Source organism: Typopeltis vanoorti, chromosome 11 (assembly GCF_054136105.1).
Source record: "Typopeltis vanoorti isolate ZY-2024b chromosome 11, IOZ_Tvanoo_1.0, whole genome shotgun sequence".
NCBI lineage: Eukaryota > Metazoa > Arthropoda > Arachnida > Uropygi > Thelyphonidae > Typopeltis > Typopeltis vanoorti.
In genome coordinates this window covers 112,729,423-112,746,594 of record NC_143559.1, presented here as the reverse complement: position 1 = coordinate 112,746,594, position 17,172 = coordinate 112,729,423, and the positions used below count along the sequence as shown (strand labels likewise).

Genomic DNA, 17,172 nt, shown 5'->3' with positions numbered 1-17,172 from the left:
TATATATATATATATATATATATATATATATATATACATACATATATATATATATACACACACACACACACACATACATATAGGTGAAAATGTAATTCGTCTTTTAGCTTTTGGACACCAGTGTATGTCATTCAACCATCCTCTTAATCAGCAATTTTTACTTAACAGGTTATCATGCGGTATCATGTAATCCTCTATAAGATGTGAATATTGAGACAGGTTGGTAAAAGGCAAAACCAATTGCACATTCATTAAACACGTGCTGATATCGTATTTAATTTCATGGTAACATTCACATTGAGAATTTGCATTATCATCAGCTCCTCTAGTCCATCTACTTGAAATAATACTATATCGAATCCTGTCACGTCGATGACTGTTTTATCATCCCGATGATACACCTTTGCAAAATAATTACTCAGTAATTCGGTTATTATTTTTGGTTTTGTTATCTTCATTTCATCAGCATTAACTAAATATATATTCCCATATTTTATTTGCTTTTAGGTGGCACTGTTTTCTGGAAATTGTTTTAAATTTTTGGATTGGGTTTGTGGTAATTGGTGATAAAAGGGCTTACTGTGTTATTGTAACGGGGAAAAAATAATATTATTAAAATTCGTTTCTGTGTGTTCTTCAGTATAAAATGTGTGCACACAGATATAAAAAGTCTGACGTCAGGTATGTAATTTTAGTATTCTGAAAGGTAAAATGAAATAGAGAAAGCAGTGGTTGCTGTGGCAACCGTTTGTTTATTTTGTGCTACTTGGGACCAAGTTAAGATATATATATATACTGTATGTGTGTGGAGGCTTTTCGCCGTCGAAAAGCTGTTTTATAGTATTAAAACTGAACAGTGACCTGCTATTATTAGTATATTGCAACTCATTTTTTGATTTTATTGAAACTTATATAATATTTTTTGAAGGTGCTGTAAGGTGAACACAGATTCTTATGTTTTAAACTTATATGATTATTTATCATTTTGAAACCGTAGAATTATTCATGGAAGTCTTTGTTTAGCAAACATTTTGTGCATCTGGTCTGAAAAAATGATATCTCATGACAGTGGAGAGGCACATATTGAATATGCCACTAAGATCAACTATTAGTTATTTATTTTTAAATATCACCTTTTAAATTTTACCAGTTGGAGAAGTTATACAATTTTAAAATCGTTTATTTAATTCTATTAATTTATTATTTTTATATTAATTATGTATTATATGTGTTGCATAACCTCTAGTAGATTAATACAGTACACTATGAATTTATTAGGAATTTTAATTATTTATTATTATTATTTTTGTCAGAAGTTTGTCATTTATTTATTAATTTTTCACATCTCTGTGGAAAATTAATAAATAAATGACATCTCTGTGCACCTACTCTACCTATTACCTTTTGATAAAAGAGAGTGCAAAATCTTCCACAACACTGTGACATAAAGCTTAGAAATGCATCTTTATATATTTAAAAATATAAAAATCATTATATTTGCTAAATGAAAACAGAATCTGATTATTGATTTTAAGAACTTAAAAATATGGTAAAGTGATCATTCTTATTTTGAGTGATACTTGTGAGAAGAGAAGAAGGGAGAGAGTCAAGTCATAAAATATTAAAATAATTTAAGAATGTGACCCTCTGGGGAATTTTGATATTGGAGATAATGACTGAGAGAATGGAACTAATAATATATAAGTGTTAATTGGAACAAATGATTTGAGAGAGAACAAAGAGCATGTCAAAATGAATGTCAGGAGACTGCTTGGAAAGATAAAGGAGAATAGTGTGACAGGAAGGGTGGTCAGTGTGTTGCCTAGGTATGATTGTGGTGAAATGAGGCGGAGAGCAAGGATTATGAATGATATTCTGGCTGAAATGTGTGAGGAGATGGGAGTACAGTTTGTTAATGTGTGGAATGAGTTTGAGGGACGAAGTGAGCTGTATGGGAGCGATGGACTGCATTTAAGTGGTTATGGTGTGAGTCGCTTGGAGAGACTGCTGCTGGAAGGTAGAGAAGTGAATAGAGAGAATGAATCAGATCAAGAGGGGAGTGATGTGGAAGAGCAGGAGAGTAAGACAGGAGAGATTGAAGGAGTGGAAATGAATGTGGAAGTGAGTGGTATGAGTATAGATAATGAGAGAATGGGTGTGCAAGAGGAGCAGGGAAACGGGGAGGCTCAGGGTGGACAGGGATACACAGCGTGAGAAAGGTGGATGCTCCAAGAGGAGGTGAGAGAATGTGTAGGCAGGAAAGTAATGGGATGATCAGGGATCAAAAGGAAACAGATGGAATTGCAAAGGGTTCTAAAATGAAGAAGCAGAAAGGGAAATGGCCCCAGTCCAGCATGGAGAGATCACATCGAGTGAGTGGTATCAGTGGAACTAGCTGTAGATCCAGAAATGAGTTGTTGTGTTTGTATAGAAACAAGGCGGATGAAATGGTTGCACTAATTGCGTCTGTGCACCCAGAGATTGTCGGAATAAGTGAGACATGGTTAGATGAGGATGACATCCTGACAGGAATAGAGATGGAAAGGTATGATGTGTTTCGTGAGGATAGAAGGGGTAAAAAGGGAGGGGGAGTGCTATTGATGATAGAGAAAGAGTTATGTCCATACAAGGTAGAGATGCAAGGGGGAAATGGGGAGAGTGGTTTTGAGGCAGTATGGTGTGAGATAGAGGTGAATAGAATCAAATACTTGGCGGGATGTTGTTATAGACCTGGTAATGTGGATGGTGGTGATAGTGAAATGTATAGTCAAATAAGCAAGCAAATAAGAAAAGGGTGATCATTATGGGTGATTTTAATTATGGCAATATAGACTGGAATGAAGAGATAGCAACTGGAAGTAAAGAAAATGAGTTTCTTGAGTTTTTGAGGATAACTACCTCAGACAGTATGTAACAGAGGGCACAAGAGGATTAAGGGTCTTGGATTTGGTCATCTCATCGGAGGATGTAATTATCAATGAGGTATCAAATCATCCACCAATTGGTGAAAGTGACCATGAGGTGATTACTTGGGTGGTTGCCAGCAGTGCAATGACCCCTGTGAAAAAAGGGTATATGTGGAACTACAAGGGGGGGTGATTATGAAGAGCTCAGGAGACAGCTTGCAGGTGTAGCATGGAATGAGGAGTTACCTGGAAAAGAGATCAATGCAGCTTGGGGGATTTTCAAAAAATATTTAGTGGATGCAATGTCTAAATGTATACCACGGGTGAGAAGGTTAAATAAGTTAGGTGTGAGATGGATGAATAAAGAGATTAAGCATGCAATACAGAGAAAAAGGGCATTGTGGAGGCAGCATAAGAGAAGTGGAAGTAACCAATTTCATGAGTTCTACAAAGACCAGGCAAGGAGAGTGACTTGGTTGGTGAGAGTAGCTAAAGAGAGGTATGAACAGCAGTTAGCTAATGAAGCTAAAAAGAATCCTAGGGAGTTCTTTCGATATGTAGCCAGCAAAAGAAAGAATGATTATGGAAGGATGACATTGATTGGAGGAAATGGTATAAAGACAGCTGTTGCAGAATGTGTGGTGGAGATACTTAATGAGCAGTTCATAAAGATCTTTCAATCTTGTGAATGTGACTTCATGGAGAGATTAAGAGCAGTTGATGATGGGGAGGAGAGACTGACTGTAAGTGAGCAAGAGGTGTTTGGGGAGTTGAGTAAACTAGATGTAAATAAGGCTGTGGGACTTGATAATATATCACCGCTTATTCTGAAGGAATGTGCCAGAGAGTTGACACCTGCCTTGACATATTTTTTTAATACGAGTCTTGCACTTGGTCAAGTCCCTAAAGAGTGGAAGGAGGGCAAGATTGTGCCACTTCATGAAGGAGGTGATCGAACTCAAGCATCAAACTATAGGCCTATCTGTGTGTCGGGTGTTGTGGTTAAGTTGTTGGAGAAGCTTGTGAGAACTAGAATCCAGAGTTGGTTGACAACAATGGTATAATCTTTGATGGACAGCATGGATTTGCTAAAGGGAGGTCGTGTTTTAGTAATCTACTTACTTATTACAATAAAGTGACTGCTTCCTTGGACAGAGGAGAAGGATACACAGTAATATACTTGGATTTCGCAAAAGCTTTTGATAGAGTGCCTCATGATAAGTTGACAGTCAAACTAGAGCAGATGGGGTTGGATATTAGATTAGTGCATTGGATTGGAGACTGGCTATCTGATAGGTATCAACAAGTTGTGTATAGGGGTGCGATATCCAGGAAAAGGAAAGTCACTAGTGGAGTGCCTCAGGGATCTGTTTTAGGGCCATTACTATTTAACTTGTATATTAATGATATTGGCGAAGATTTGGATGGAGATATTCAGTTGTTTGCAGATGATGCAAAGTTGGGACGAACCATAAAGAGTAGTGAAGATGTTGTGGCCTTGCAAGAAGACTTGAATAAATTGATAGATTGGGCAAGCAAATGGGGGTGTGAGTTCAATGTTGCAAAATGTAAGGTTTTAAAATTTGGAAAACAAAGATGGGATGCAGAATTTATGCTTGGTAAGAATATATTGTTGGAAGTAGAGAAAATAAGAGATCTGGGAGTGATAGTGGATAAGGATCTAAAATTTAGGGGTCACATCGCCAAAATTGTGAAGACAACACAAAGACTTCTGGGAATGATGAGGAGGACACTGACGTGTAGAAGTAGGGAGATTCTTGTTCCATTGTATAAGGCTTTGATTAGGCCACACATGGACTATTGTGCCCAGATTTGGTCACCTGGTTTTCAGAAGGATGAAGAGATGTTGGAAAGAGTCCAAAGGCGACTGACTAAGGTAGTTTCTGACCTCTGGAATGTCGAGTATGAGGAAAGATTGAAAAGATGTAATTTGCAGAGACTAGTGGAGAGAAGGAAGAGGGGAGATATGATAGAGACCTACAAGTTGGTAAGGGGTTGCTATAGGATCAATGGTGGAGAAGTTCTACAGCGAATAGTGGGAGATCAGGGGAGAACCAGAGGTCATCCCTGGAAACTGTATAAAGAGGGTGTGAGTAGGGGAGTGAGAGGCAGGTTTTTTTCGTGCAGAGTTGTGAATGATTGGAATGCCTTGCCTGAGAGTGTGGTGTCTGCAAGGAGTTTGAATGTGTTTAAGACACGGTATGATGAGATGTGTGTTAGATAAAAGGACCTCCTAGATGAGTCTTTGACTCCATGAGGTCTTGTTTAATAATAATAATAATAATAATACAGGGTTAGGATCTTGGATTTGATAACAGTATCAGAGGATTACATGATGTCTACATTAATTACATAGATCATTACATCTTGCATAATGTAATGTTTAAGTTTATTCCCAGGAATAAATTTCGTAATACACTTGGTGTCAGCTGGATGAATAATCAAGTTCCTAAAGATATATATTATAAGAAAGAGCTATGGAAAAAGTACAGATACAGAAAAAAGTATGGGTAGGAAATTGGTTCACAGATTGCAGGAAGTAGTGTTTAGTGAGGAGTCTTCAATAATCCAGGTGGTTAGAAGTGGAGGTATTATCGAGTATATTATTAGCACCCATGTTTAATATATTCATAAATGATTTAGGTTCAGATATTATTAAGAGTAAAAGTTCTCTCTTTGGTGATGATATAAAGGTGGACAGATCAATTGTTTGGATAACCTAAGTGCTATACAAGAACTTGGGTGATCTTAAAATGTTAGAGGAGTAGACAGGGAAATGGGGTTTAAAATTTAACATGATCAAATGCAAATATATCTGATTTGGTATAATATTAGTGGATAAATGCTGAATAGATAAGTTTTAGAAAAAGTTATTGAATATTGAGAGTGACCATGAGGTGATTACCTGGGTGGTTGCCAGCAGTGCGAGGACCTCTGTGAGAAAAGGGTATATGTGGAACTATAAGGGGGGGGGTGATTATGAAGAGCTCAGGAGACAGCATGCAGGTGTAGCATGGAATGAGGAGTTAGCTGGAAAAGAGATCAATGCAGCTTGGGGAATTTTCAAAAACTATCTAGTAGATGCAATGTCTAAATGCATTCCAAGGGTGAGAAGGTTAAATAAGGTAGGTATGAGATGGATGAATAAAGAGATTAAGCATGTAATACAGAGAAAAAGGGCATTGTGGAGGCAGCATAAGAGAAGTGGAAATAACCAATTTCATGAGGTCTACAAAGTCCAGGAAAGGAGGGTGACTTGGTTGGTGAGAGTAGCCAAAGAGAGGTATGAACAGCAGTTAGCTAATGAAGCCAAAAAAAAATCCTAGGGAGTTCTTTCGATATGTAGCCAGCAAAAGAAAGAATGATTATGGAAAGAAGACATTGATTGGATAAAATGGTATAAAGACAGCTGTTGCAGAATCTGTGGTGGAGATACTTAATGAGCAGTTCATAAAGATCTTTCAATCTTGTGAATGTGACTTCATGGAGAGATTGAGAGCAGTTGATGATGGGGAGGAGAGACTGACTGTAAGTGAGCAACAGGTGTTTGGGGAGTTGAGTAAACTAGATGTAAATAAGGCTGTGGGACTTGATAATATATCACCGCATATTCTGAAGGAATGTGCCAGGGAGTAGACACCTGTCTTGACATATATTTAATATCAGTCTTGCACTTGCTCAAGTTCCTAAGGAGAGGAAGGAGGGCAAGATTCTGCCACTTCATAAAGGAGGTGATCGAACTCAAGCATCAAACTATAGGCCTATCTGTGTGTCTGGTGTTGTGGTTAAGTTGTTGGAGAAGCTTGTGAGAACTAGGATCCAGAGTTGGGTTGACAACAATGGTATTATTTTTGATGGACAGCATGGATTTGCTAAAGTAGGTTATGTTTTAGTAATCTGCTTACTTATTACAATAAAGTGACTGCTTCCTTGGACAGAGGAGAAGGATACACAGTAATATACTTGGATTTTGCAAAGGCTTTTGATAGAGTACCTCATGATAATTGATAGTCAAACTAGAGCAGATGGGGTTGGATATTAGATTAATGCATTGGATTGGAGACTGGCTATCTGATAGGTATGAACAAGTTGTGTATGGGGGTGCAATATCCAGGAAAAGGAAAGTCACTGGTGGAGTGCCTCAGGGGTCTGTTTTAGGGCCATTACTGTTTAGCTTGTATATTAATGATATTGGCAAAGATTTGGATGGAGATATTCAGTTGTTTGCAGATGATGCAAAGTTGGGACGAACCATAAAGAGTAGTGAAGATGTTGTGGCCTTACAAGAAGACTTGAATAAATTGATAGATTGGGCACAGAAATGGGGATGTGAGTTCGATGCTGCAAAATATAAGGTTTTAAAATTTGGAAAACAAAGATGGGATGCAGAATTTATGCTTGGTGAGAATATATTGTTGGAGGTAGAGGAAATAAGAGATCTGGGGGTGATAGTGGATAAGGATCTAAAATTTAGGGGACACATCGCCAAAATCGTGAAGACAACACAAAGGCTTCTGGGAATGATGCGGAGGACACTGACGTGTAGAAGTAGGGAGATTCTTGTTCCATTGTATAAGGCTTTGATTAGGCCATACATGGACTATTGTGCCCAGATTTGGTCACCAGGTTTTCAGAAGGATGAAGAGATGTTGGAAAGGGTCCAAAGGCGACTAAGGTAATTTCTGACCTCTGGAATGTCGAGTATGAGGAAAGATTGAAAAGATGTAATTTGCAGAGTCTGGCGGACAGGAGGAAGAGGAGAGATATGATAGAGACCTACAAGTTGGTAAGGGGAGGTTATAGGATCAATGGTGGAGAAGTTCTACAGAGAATAGTGGGAGATCAGGGGAGAACCAGAGGTCATCCCTGGAAACTGTATAAAGAGTGTGTGAGAGGCAGGTTTTTTTCGTGCAGAGTTGTGTATGATTGGAATGCCTTGGCTGAGAGTGTGGTGTCTGCAAGGAGTTTGAGTGTGTTTAAGACATGGTATGATGAGATGTGTGTGTGTGTGTGTGATAAAAAGACCTCCCAGATGAGTCTTTGACTCCATGAGGTCTTGGGGTAATAATAATAATATAGTGATTTGGGTATTTTGGTAGGTATGGAATTTAAGTTCAGGAATCATATTAGTAAATATGATTCCTGAACAGTTTCAGTTGATTCAGTTTTTGTAAAGCTGAGTAGATCATAGGATTAATTAAAAGGAGCCTCACTTGTAGGGAAAAGAAGTATCGGTACCATTATACATGTCTTTAATCAGACCATTATTGGATAATGACTCAAAACTCTGCTCACCAAGGTTTTAAGGAATGTGAAGAAAATTAAGGATATTCAGAGATGATTGATTAAGAGTGTAGAAGGATTATTATTATTATTATTACATAGGCAACTCTAGTGGGTTTTATAAGTTAACGTCACATATCAGTGGGGTAACTTTACTGTTATGGCTGATGATAGCTTAATAAAAATTTATGTATAATGATTATTTGATCTGGCAATGCTAAACATGGTATTGTTATGTGTCTGTGTATAAATATGTATCAAAAAATTAAATATAAAAACAGAGAATGAATGTGAAGATAAAGGTGAATACATATATTTATACACAGATGCATAATTGTTTTGTGTCTGTGTATAAATATGTATCAAAAAAACTAAATATAAAAAACACGGGAGAATGAATGAGAAGATAAGGTGAATACATAATACGTATATCTCTTTCCCTAATTAGGAGTCATGGTAAATTAATGCAGTTAACATGTGATTCCTATGCTGCATTTCCCAAGAGCAAGTATTTATCCCTGTAGATTTTTGTGTGGTCACAGGCTGGTTTGCCTGTTTTGAGGGATGAAAAACCAAAGTTTCTGGGAGGGAATTCCTCAGCTTTCATATGAGAGCTGCCAACTCACCATTTGATTGAAAAGACCTGATAAAGGTTCCTCATCATAGATGGTATTGGAACCTGGATCTTTCTAACCAATGGGCTTGCGTATACCAACTGAGCTATAGAGAATCAATCCTATATATACTTGTTTTGAATTTCCTGTTATGTGTATGAGTTTGACTAGGCATAGTGGTAATTGATTTACCTAGTCTCATACTGTTGCTGATTTCCTTCTGGTTGCTCCAGTTTTCTTTTCTCTTTGCAAACATAAATCTAACATTGAACACATTATTAGGTTAGTTACAGTATGCCCTAGTATAAATATGAATATTGGTAATCGGAGTAATCTTGGAGTTATGGTGGATAGGAATATGAAGTTGAAGGGCCATATAGGAAAGACCAAATACAACACAGAGGATAATTATAAGGGTAAGGATAAGGAAGTCATTTTGCCTCTTTGCAAGGCCTTGTGACTGCACACCTGGACTACTGTGTACAGATTGGGTTTATAGAGAAAGAAGCTGTGGAAAGGGTGCAAAGAAGAGTTACGAAGATTATATCTGGATTACGGCATGTAGGTTGAGATAGATTAAGGTTGTGGATTGCAGACACTGGTAAACAGGAGAAAGAGGATGATATCATAGAGGTCTGTAAACTATTGGATGGATGCTATAGGATATCATCTGATGCAAATTTTTGTTATATGAAGGTGGGGGGTGAACATGGGGAAATCCATGGAAGTTAAGTTTGTGCACAGTTAAGAAATGGATGAGCTACATTATTCTCTCACAGAGCAGTGAGTGAGTGGAACAGTTTGCCTGTTGAAGTGATGAGTACATCTAGTGTGAACGAGTTTAAGAGAAAGTATGATAACTGGTGTGAATGATGTATAGTCTCCCTCAGAGGTCTCAGATAATAATAATAATAATTATTATTATTGGAGTTAATGCTGTTGCTACTCCAGATGAACTTATGTCTTCTGTTGGAAGGCCAGTAAAATAATAATCTTTGCCTCTTCCTGGCTCTCTTGATGATTAAGTATATATTTTGTAGATATATCCGAATAAATCAAATAATTTCCAATTCCTTTTAAGATAGCTTAAAGCTTTGAAATTAGAAAAGGTGAAATCGTGAGATAAATAAGTAGCTATATTTGTGTGGTTTATAAAAAAACATAATTTTATCTAGTAAGGCATGTTTATACAGTAATTAACTTATATTTTTTCATGTGATAACAACAACATGTAACAGAGGGAACAAGAGGTTCAAAAGTTTTGGATTTGGTTATAGCATCAGAAGAGTTGATAATAACTGAGTTGACATCTCTCCCACCAGTTGGAGAGAGTGACCATATGGTGTTGACTTGGAAAATGACTAGACATGCAGGAGTATCAAAGAGACGGGAACTTATGTGGAATTATAAGGCAAGTGATTATAATAGTCTTAGACGTCAACTTCGGGAAGTTTCATGGAGGGAGGAATCGGAAGGCTGGGATATCACTAGTGCGTGGGAAATTGTGAAAGAAGATTTGTTATCAGCAATGGTAAGTTGTATACCACGAGTGAAGAAGAGGACGCAATTTGGAGTAAAGTGGATGACAAACAATATTCAACAGGAATTGCATGCGAAAAAGAGGCTATGGAAGAGATATAAGGAGACAGGTGAAGAGATGCATGAGGAATATAAGACACAGGCCAGAAGAGTGACTAGTGTGGTAAGGAAAGCGAAACTGGAATATGAGAGGAGATTGGCCCTAAGATCCAAAGAAAATCCTAGGGAATTTTTTAGCTATGTGGCCAGTAGGAGGAGAAATGACTGTGGAAGAATGATATTGTGGGATAAAAATGGGAATAGTGTGACTGATGCAGAGGACATAGTGGAATTGTTCAATGAACACTTTATTGGAGTATTTCATCCTAGAGGAGTCAGTTTTAATGCTAGAGGGATAGGACTGGTTCGAGGTCTGGAGGTACAGGAGGAGAGTGTGTTTCAGATACTGAGTACTCTGGATGTCAGTAAAGCTGTGGGACTGGATGGTATTTCACCACGAGTTTTGAGAGAATGTGCTAGGGAATTGACAGTGCCTTTAACGTGGCTTTTCAATGAAAGTCTGGCTTTGGCAAAGGTGCCCAGGGAATGGAAGGAAGGTAAGATAGTGCCATTGCATAAGGGTGGTAACAGACTGGAAGTGTCTAATTATAGGCCAGTCTGTGTGTCATCAGTAGTTGTTAAGATCTTGGAGAAAGTAGTGAGGGACCGTATACAGCATTGGGCAGATGAGGGTAATGTTATCTGTGAGAGTCAACATGGATTTGTGAAAGGACGCTCTTGTTTTAGCAATATGCTAGCCTTTTATAATAAAGTTACAAGAACAGTAGATGAGGGAAAGGCATATACTGCAATTTTCTTAGACTTGGCGAAGGCATTTGACAGGGTGCCACATGATAAGCTGATATTTAAGTTGCAGCACATGAGTCTGGATGTCAGATTGGTCAACTGGATTCAGGATTGGCTGTCTGATAGGTATCAAAGAGTTGTATATGGTGGAGCAGTTTCAAGGAGGCAGAGGGTTACAAGTGGGGTCCCACAGGGCTCAGTTCTAGGATTTCAGGGGGATATTCAGTTGTTTGCGGATGATGCGAAGCTGGGAAGGATTATTAGTAATAGTGCAGATGTGGTAGCCCTGCAAGAGGATTTAAATAAGCTAGATAGATGGGCAAATGAATGGGGGTGTCAGTTTAATGCAGCAAAATGTAAGGTCTTGAGGTTTGGGAAACATCGATGGGATGCTGCATACTCTATGGAAGGAGTTATACTGGAGGAAGTAGGGGAGACAAGAGATCTGGGGTTGATGATTGATAGAAACCTGAAGTTTAGGGGACATATTGCAAAGGTGGTGAAGGTAACACAGAGGATTGCTGCTATTATGAGAAGGACACTGACCTGCAGAGATAAGAGGGTTATCATTCCGTTGTATAAGTCCCTGATCAGACCACAATTGGACTATTGTTCTCAGATTTGGTCCCCAGGATTTGAAGGGGATAAATTAACTGTGGAAAGGATACAAAGACAGATGACAAAGATGGTTTCAGGACTGTACAAGGATAGTTATGAGGATCGGCTGAGAGAATGTGGACAGCAGAGTTTGGTGGATAGAAGGAGAGGTGATATGATTGAGACTTTTAAACTGTTGAGAGGTGGTTACAGGGTTGACACTGGGGAGTTCTTTTGCTTGGTTGAACAGCGGGAAGGAGTGATGACAAGAGGCCATCCCTGAAAGTTACGAAAGGAAACTGTGAGCAAGAGGGTAAGGAGTGGTTTCTTTGTGTGGAGGGTGGTTGAGCCGTGGAATGCATTGCCTGATGGAGTGGTGGGAGCGAGAACGGTCAGTGAGTTTAAAGAGTGGTATGATAGACTTTGTGTTTCTCAGGGGGAGACCTCCCCTTGATGAGTCTTGACAGACTTTATGTCTTAGGAAGGACCCCCCCCACGATGAGTCTTTTGACTCCTTGGAGGCCTGAATAATAATAATAATAATAATAATAATAATAACAATATCAGGACTCTTGGGCCCGTGCTGTTTAACTTGTTTGTAAATGATATATCATGTGGACTGACTGGGGATATTCAGTTGTTTGCTGATTATAAGAAGTAACACTGCTGATGTTAATTCCCTTCAGAAAGATTTGAATAGACTTTTGACTTGGACAAATTAGTGGCGGTTATAGTTTTAACATTAATAAGTGCAAGGTTTGACATTTTGAAGTGCAGAAATATAAGGCTGTGTACTATATTGATGGAACTGTATTGCAGGAAATGGATGAGATTCTAGATCTGGGAGTGATGATTAACAGTTAACTGAAGGTTAGATGGCATATTGCAAGTGTGGCAAAGATTATATATATTGTAGTGCTGCTATGATAAGACGTAACTGATATGTAGAGATAAGGAGGTAGTTGTGTGTCGCTGTACAAAGCACTAGTTGGACCACACTTGGGCTATTGCAAGATTTGGTCACCTGAATTTCATTGTGATGTAGAAACATTGGAGTGTGTCCAGAGACAAGTGTGACTAAGGACTCTGGAATGTTGGCTATGGAGAGGTTGAAGGAATATGGATTGCAGAGTTTGGTGAATAAGAGGAAAAGAAGTGATATGATAGAGACATTTAAGTTATTTAGGGAATTTTATTGGATTAATCCTGAGGGGATTATAAAACAGAGGGTTTGGGCAGATGGCAGTTCTTTTCAGTCCGTCTGGCATAAGATTGAGGGTACAAGGACAAAATATAAAATTGGGTGCTACTATAGGCCAAGGGGTGCTAGGGATGATGTGGAAGACATACATCAGCAGATTAGTGCAAGTCAAGTAATTATTATGGATGACTTCTATTTTGGAGACATAGATTGGAAGAAAGAAAGATCACATGGCAGGAAAGAAATGGAATTTATACACCAAATTAGAGATAATTACTGAAGTAGAATGTGATGGAGGGAATGCAAGGTATGAGAGTGTTGGATCTACTTATAGGATCAGCCACATAACTATGGTGGCTACATTGCCTCCAATTGGAGAAAGTGGTCTTGACTTGGGAGGTGGCAAAACATGTGGACATTCTAGTTAAGAAAGAGTACATGTGAGACTACAAGACTGGTGATTATGATACACTTAGGAGCAGCTTGAAGCAGTACCATGGCACAAAGATCCTCAAAAAGGAGTTAGACGATGAGTAGTATCATTAAGCATGAACTGCAGACAAAGGCAATGTTGTGGAGGGTATATAAGGGGAATGGTGATCAGCGAGTAAGGTGACTAGTATGGTAAGGAAGTTACAGTCAGATTATGAGAAAAGGTTAGCCAAACAGGAAAAAGAAAATTCCGAAGAGTTTTTTCGTTATGTGGCAAGTAGGAGGAAAAATGACTATGGAAGGATAACTTTAATGAGTGCAGATGATAGAGAAGTACAATAGAAGCAGACAAAATTGTTGAGCTACTGAGTGATCATTTTGCAAAGTTATATCATTCAAGTGAAGATATTATTGTGACAGGGACTGATCTGAGAACAGAGTTTGAAGTATTGTTGGTACTTAGTATAATGAAAAATCTGAATGCAAATACAGCTGTGGGATTGGAATGGATATCAGTTCGCGTTTTATGAGAATATGCAGGGGAACTGGCAATGCCTTTGACTAGGCTGTTTAATTTCAGTTTCAACTCTGAAGTGAGTTGAAACTGAAATTAATTAACAAGTGAGTGTAAGGAGGCAAAATAATTCCTTTGCATAAAGGAGGATCTAAGTTTGTGGTAGCAAAATAATTCTTGTATCTCAGAAGTGGTGGTACTCAAAAGTACTGGAAAAGTTGGTCAAAAAGAGAAGAATTCAAGAATAGGTGAATAAGAATATGATACTCCTTGAGGGACAACATGGCTTTTGAATGGTTGATCATGCCTTAGTAATCTACTAAATTTTTATAATAGAGTGACAGATGAGTTGGATAAAGGGAATGACTACATGATAATACTTTTGGATTTTGAAAAGGCATTTGACAGGATACCACATGAAACTCTGTTATGCAAACTGCAACACATGGGAATGGATATGAAACTGGTGATATGGATAAAAGGGTGACTAAGGGACAGATACTAAAAAGTAGTATATGGAAGAGAAGAATCCAGGAGGAGCAGATGATTAGTGATGTGCTTGTGCCACTGCTGTTTGATTTGTACATAAATGATATAGGAAATCATTTGAAGGGAGATATTCAGTTGTTTGCTGATGATGCAATGTTGGGTAAGGTAATGGTTAATCAGGATGATGAGAGAGAGAGAGAGAGCTTGCAGGATGATTTAAATAGGCTGATGGTATGGGGAAATCATAATGGATGTCAGTTTAATGTGGAAAAGTGGAAAATTATTTATTTTGGGATACAAAGATTACAAGCTGTGTATGAAGCCATGGATCTCAGTAGTAATAGTAGCAGTAGGTAGAGAGCTGAAGTTTAGAGGGCATATTGCTCAAGTAGGTAGGGTAGCTCATAGGATTACTTGGTTATTGAATAATACACTAACAAGCAGAGATAAGGGAGTTATCATCCCTCTTTATAAAGCCTTGACAGGACCACATCTGGATTACTGTTCTCAGGTTTGGTCACCTGGGCTTCTTGGGGGATAAGGAACGTGGTGGAGAGGATCCAGAGACAAGTGACCAGGGTGGTGAGTGGTTTGTGGAATGCTTCCCTATGAAGATAGATTGAGGATTTGTGGATTGCAAAAGGTGGTTAATAGGTGAAAAAAAAAAAGGGGGGGGGGCATGATAGAAACATTTAAGCTGCTTAAAGGATTTTATAGGATTGATGCAGAGGAAATGTTTTAGTGCTTGACTAGTGGAGCTAGAACAAGAGGTCATCCCTGGAAGTTGGGAATGAGTGTGATTAGCAAGGACATCAGGACTAGATTTTTTGCTTGTAGAATTGTGAGTCAGTTGTGAGCATTTTGTCTGTTAATGGTTTCAAGGAAAGGTATGATGGATATTGTGTTGATAGATTCAGTCTCCCACAATGAGTCTTAGGACTTCCTGGAGGTGTCCATCCAATAATAATAACAATAATAATAATAATATAAAAGTGCCACATCACATTTAGCCACCTTACCGGCCATTATGGATCAAATATGCATCCTCATATGCTTCATATCCATTATATATTTAAATGTAACGTCAATGGTATTACAATTTTAATACACACTTCGCATCCATGGAAACTTGGATGTATATATATGTCCTGGCCGGTAGCGTGGTTAAACCATATCTCCAGTTCATTTTTTTCATTTTACACAAATTATGGACTCTACAACCATGTTATAAATTATTATTTATAGGAATTGTCAAAGATATCATACTGGAAAAAGATGATTTATTGGTCAGTTTTGACATGTCTGCCCTCTTCACAAATGTCCCAATCAGTGACACCATCCCTCTATTACAGGACAAATTCCCTCCCGATATCACAGTTCGTTTTGTGCATGTACTACATTCTGGCTATTTTGTGTGACAAAACACTTTCTACTTACAAAAAGAAGGCACAGCCATGGGCTCACCATTATTCCCCCCCCCCCCCCCCCATTGCTAACTTTTACGTGGAGCATTTTGAGCAGCATGCTCTAGATTCCTCTCCTTTAAAACCCAAAGTCTGGCTTAGTACATTGACGATGTTTTTGCTATCTGGCCCCAGGACTGCCAGACACTTTTCTCAGCCACCTAAACAAACAACACAAACACATACAATTCATAATTGAGGTTGAAAAGCAGAACACACTGCCATTTCTAGATACATTTGCCACACGTCTTCCTTCACTGTGTACTGGAAACCGACACATTCTGGCCAATATATATATACACAAAAACTCTTACCACCACTAAACACAAAAACTAGGTGTCATTAATCCACTTAAAAACAGGGCTTTGAAGATTTGCTCAAATGAACAAGCTCTTAAAGATGAATTAAAAGTTATCAGCAATACCTTCCTAAAAAATGGTTACAGCCAAAATACTATCAACAAAATTCTGTACAAGACCTCACTTAAAAATAAACTAGACCACAATAAAACCTGTAACTATTCCATACATTAAAGGGATATCAGACAAAATAAATAGAATACTACAGAAGAAATACAACCGGCCTGGTTTGCTGAGTGATTAATGTATTTGCTCTCCAGCCAAAAGGCTGCGGGTTCGAATCCCGCTGTGGGCATGGATGTTCATGATTGTCTGTGAAAACACTAGTGGTGGTCGGGGGTAGATGGCGTTGGTGTAAATGATGAAAATAGTAGCGGAGACGGAGAGTTGTGGAATAGGTGCCCTCCCTCAATGAGTCTTTGAACTCCCTGGAGGTGTAATGTAATAATAATAAAACCACCTTTAAATCTCCTGAAAAATTAAAGAACTTACTCAACTCATCCAAGGATCCACTCCCTCCGCTGGCCTGCCCTGGAGTATATCGTATTCATTGCACCTGTAATTTGCATTATATAGGAGAAACAGGACACACAATTCCTATCAGAAAAAAAGGAACATAAACAACACATAAATATAATAACTATGGTCAAGCCAGTCTTTTGATCATTCCTTGAATACTTTATGTAGAATTGACTGAAAATGCACCTTTTGTTTACATCACACCAAAACATGGTATAAATGTAAATTTAAGGAGGCCTGTGAAATTCTTATCAAGCATCCTAATCTTAACAATAATGATGGTCTAAAAATCCCAAGAATATGGAAGGCACATATTCTATCCACTTAACCTTTTCACTAAGAGTTAATTATAAATAGGACCATAGGTAATCCAGGATCTTAAATCTAAT

General features: G+C 38.2%; 1 protein-coding gene across 1 annotated transcript in view; it reads left to right on the top strand.

Annotated features, from left to right (window-relative positions):
- The first annotated feature begins 545 nt into the window (after positions 1-545).
- LOC150101953 (piercer of microtubule wall 1 protein) overlaps positions 546-17,172 on the top strand; it is a 122,562-nt gene continuing 105,935 nt past the window's right edge. Inside the window, exon 1 of the mRNA XM_090400908.1 lies at positions 546-681. The gene's annotated coding sequence lies outside the window, so the exon portion shown is untranslated. The remainder of the gene's footprint in view (positions 682-17,172) is intronic.